This window comes from Kogia breviceps, chromosome 18 (assembly GCF_026419965.1).
Source record: "Kogia breviceps isolate mKogBre1 chromosome 18, mKogBre1 haplotype 1, whole genome shotgun sequence".
Lineage (NCBI taxonomy): Eukaryota > Metazoa > Chordata > Mammalia > Artiodactyla > Physeteridae > Kogia > Kogia breviceps.
The window spans coordinates 34,021,096-34,025,631 of NC_081327.1; the positions used below are offsets into that span (position 1 = coordinate 34,021,096).

Below are 4,536 nucleotides of genomic sequence, written 5' to 3' on the forward strand. Positions count from 1 at the left end.
AGGGGTCAGCAAACATTTTCTGCAAAGAGCCAGTTGGTTTTAAACTTTGAGTTATGGTGTCTGTGTCAGCCTTGTGACTTGGCCTTTGCAGTGAATGTAGCTGTGGACAATACATAAACAAATGCCATGAGTATATTACAATAAAATTTTATTTACAGAAGCTGGCTGCCTGCAGATGTGGCCTGTGGGTTGTAATTTTCTGACCCCTGAATGCAACTGCAACAGAGAGAGCTCACCTTCACCTACAATAATAGTAATTGAATTTGGGTTCTATGTCTCTGATCTTTTTTTGGGTAGGTGTCTGAGATATCTGAAAGCGCACTCATGCACTGACCTGGAGGTTAATGAGATGTGGACGACTATGTTTATGGGAAGCCTATGAAGACTGGACAGATTTCAGGAGCAGAACTTGGGATGATGACATTCACTTCCTCTTTTGCTCAGTTTATTACTTCTTTAAGACTCTGAAGGTTGTGTAATTTTAAGTAATTGGTGGATTTCTCCATGTAGTTCAGCTTATTGGCCTTTAGGCACTAGCTAAAATTGCTTTAAAAATGTAGATCTAAGAGTCTAGGAAAAGTGAGGATTCAGTTCATTGTATCTGCAGGAGCAAATAAAGGGAAAAAAGGTGTCATGTAAAGATTCTGAGATGCTGATACTTGGTGACAGACAATGATATATTACCGTATTCTGGATCAGTTAATTTCTCTGAATCATCTTTCAATTATTTATATTCTCAGGCTCTAGAGAAAATGGAGTATACATGTGCTACCTACTGGGTTAAATGGTACTTACTCTTATTTCTTATAATCTGACCTTTATCAAGATTGATGAAGAGGCATTCCCATTGCTTCAGCAAATCTTGGAATGCCAAATCTGTGTTCACTCTCCCAAGTCCTCTTGTGATATGCTAGGCTATAATCATCTACCCCCTGGGCTATCATCATGTTGGTTAAAGATCTAATCCTCTTGTGACTAATCTCAGACTTCAGGCATTGTCGAGATATTTTGCCATCTGATTTGAGAAGGCAGAGAAATTGTTCTGGGAAGAAAAGGCACAACTTAGGATGCTACGAAATCACTATTCCTTTTGAGTTATTTTGCTTCAGAAACTAAGATCAGTCAATCACTCCATCATTAAGAAGAAACATGTTTTTCAAAGCACCAGACATAATATTAAGCCCTAGTGATAAAGTGTTGACTAGAATAGACATTACTATACTGTCTTAAAACTCGAGGGCCAGTGAGGAAGAAAAAAATATCTTACCTTGCTATGAACATATCTGAACCATGCCCCCTGCCTTGTTTGTTTATTGCAGTGGATGATACCACATGTCAGGAGGCTTCCCTGAGGAAGGATGTTTAATCCAAGACCTGAAAGAGGAGTGGGGATCACCAGACAAGGAAAAGGCAAGAACATTCTAATCAAATTCAATAGCACAGGTCAAGTTCCTGAGATGTGAGAGACAGAGATAGGGATGTAGAGATACAGAAGAAAGAGGAGAGGACAGGAGGGAACAGGAGAGGTGTTACAAGAAATGGGAGGTACAGTGAGACTGGAGGAGAAAGTCACATGGATGTTCTCAAAGATGAAAAGATGAGGCTACAGAGATGGGCGGGTAGAGCTCATCCAAGGTCTTGTAGCCACTTATTATAGAGGCTAAAAAAGGTGCCACTGAAGAGTTTTGAGCAGGAGAATGACAAACAGAATTGCATTTTGAAGTAATTATTGTGACTGGTATTTAGATTAAGGTGTGGATGAATAAAGACTGAAAGGAAGAAAAACACCTTAAGGGCTCCACAGTATTTCTGGTAAAATAGGAGAAGTGTTAAGAGAAGCAGATATATACATTTCAGGGTTTTAGCCATAGGTTGTTGCTGGCAAAGCTGGACACTGATAACATTTTTACTCCACTACTAGGGTGGTTCACATCCATGGAAGGTTTCTCCTTTCCTACTCCCTTCTAGGGTGAGGGGAACAAGAGGGCAATGTCAGAATTTGGGGGATGAAAGATTTTGATGTTGCTCTCACATCACCTCCCAATAAAGTATACCATATATAACAGGACACACTAAGATGAAAATGCATTCACTAGTAAATGGTATGGAAATAAAATAGTTTTTCAAGCTTGAGTACATAATGGATCACCTGGGCACCTAAAAAACCTGATGCCTGGGATCTACTCTCAGAGATTCTGATTTAATTGCTTTGGGGACATAGCCTGGAGAACAGGTTTTTTTCTTTTTTTCCCCCTCCAAATCCTCCAGGGTGATTCTTATGTTCATCCAAAGATCTAGAATTCCTAGAGTGAAGGACAGGTGGAGAGCCACTACTCTGTCATCACACTTCTTTCTTCTTTCCTATCTTTTCATGCCCAGTTCCCCTATCCAACAAGGCTGTGGCCAATTTCTATTCTAAACCAACTTCCAAATGATCTCTTTTTGGCTTTTTCTCCATGTTAAGGCTTGAGTTCTTCCAGCTATATTAGCATTTTTAAATTCTGGTATAAACATAAAGTTTACCTTAAATCATTTTTAAACTGCATAATTCAGTGGCATTTAGTACATTCACAATGCTGTGCATCCATCATCAGTATTGTCGTTAAAGGGCCTTTTGTAGCAAGGCAACAGAAGACAGATTTTGGGAAGAGTAGACCCACCTTAACATCAAGCCTACGAGCATATGTAGGCTACTTCCTTTAGACTGACCTTGGCCTCTTGGAATTTGAAAACAATGACCTCAAGTATTTATGTCTGCGCTGCTATTCTTTTAGCAATGAAGACTATCACAACCATGCTTGTTATAAGTATGAAATATCTTTGCAGCACATGCAGAAATGTACTTAGAAACATTTACTCTGTATCAAATGAATGACCATACCTTCCCATATTTAAATTCCATTGTCACAGGTTGGTTTCTCCAGAAGCAGATGCTGAGATGGAGACTGGTGTGAAAGATGTATACTACAAATCAAAACCTGTAAAAGAAAGGAGGCAGGATTGAACAAGGGAGAGATTAAATGTGATTCACTCTTGGCAAAATCTTGGCCAATTCTTGTGGTGAACCCTGGGACAAATATTGAGTGTTGCCCATCATGATTGACTTTCGCTGGGACAAAGTGACTGGGCATTTCCAAGATCTTCCTCCAAGAAGTCTTGCCTTACCCTATGAGAGACTTATTCTTTCTTCTGCTGAGGTACTGTAAGGTTTTGAAGGTGACCAACTGCGAGGCATCTTAATTTTCCTCATGTTATTAATCACAGGCCAACTCATGAGGCAATTCTACTCTTTCATCCTGTGTCCCTGCCAAAGATCATTAATGTGATCTTTTGTACTGTCTCACAGTTCAGTGCAGGGTTCCAAACAAGCAGCTCCAGGCCATCTCAAGTGCATGTAGATTATGACACAATCACCTTCCCTTGCAAACAGAAGTGCTCAAAAGTTGTTTATTAAAAGAATGAAAACATTATATCTCACTCTTCATTATCTGTCTACATACTCAAACATACATTTTATCCTAAGGTAATGATACTCTAAGTTCTTCTAAACCTACATAGTGAGCTCCTTCAGGGAAGATACCATGGGTTTTTCTGTCTTTGTATCCCTGGTACCTAATAGTGGTAATAATAGTAATAAGTCTATATTTCCAGCCACTGTTTGCATGTATTACCCTTTTTTTAAATTACTTAAAACAGTTCCATGAGGTATATAGAATTATTTACAGATGAGATAATTGCAGAGAAAAATACATTTTTGTAAGAATCATAAGTTAGTTATAATAAAAACTGCAAAAAACTATTGTAGGACAATAGTTAGGACAAAAAACTATTGGCTCCAAAGTTCACACTTCCTGTTGCTCTTCAATAGTGCTCACTGGATTTTGGATAGTTAGGAGGAAAAGAGGAAGGGAAGGCAGAAAGGAGACAGAAATCAACCGGACAGAGAGAATACACACATCTTGGTAAATATGTCACAGTAAAATTTTGAATAAAAACAACAGTTGGATGAATAACTAGGGGCCACTTTTAAAATGATGCAGAATGTGGGTTACTGCAAAAGAAAGCAAAAGGTACTTTGTAATAACAGAACAGAGGGCAGCCAACTGGAGTTTTGATTGTATACAAAAAATAAAAAGACAAACAAGGCAGAGATCTGAGACTTGGAGTGGAATGGGTCTGGGGTTTGAAATCAGGCAACGGTTTTGTGAACTTGATCTATTCTAGGGAGGCAGTGAGGGCACCTCATAAGCAAGGCGGCACTATGGAAGAGAGAGAATTCAGCATTTGATAAAGCAAATTCGGAAATTTCTTCTACTCATGTTATCATTCACTGCTGAGGACTTTGGTCTTATCTCTTTGAAAACATAAAAGAAGGCTAATTCATTTTAAAAGCAATGTTCTATTTGTCCCTCTGCAGTCCACTCAATGAGTTAATGTATTTAGAAAGCTTTTATCATGGAGACAGCTTGGTTTCTCCCTTCCTCATACTAAGTAAATTTCAGTGAATTAAATGACAAAAAGCCATCTGCTTTCTAT

The 4,536-nt window shown here is 38.7% G+C and overlaps 1 long non-coding RNA gene across 1 annotated transcript; it reads left to right on the forward strand.

The window, feature by feature from the left end:
- Positions 1-316: 316 nt before the first annotated feature.
- On the forward strand, positions 317-3,123 carry LOC131745158 (uncharacterized). The gene is made up of 3 exons (XR_010837774.1): positions 317-470; positions 1,320-1,410; positions 2,911-3,123. It is a non-coding gene; the product is annotated as an uncharacterized lncRNA (long non-coding RNA).
- The last annotated feature ends 1,413 nt before the right edge of the window (positions 3,124-4,536 follow it).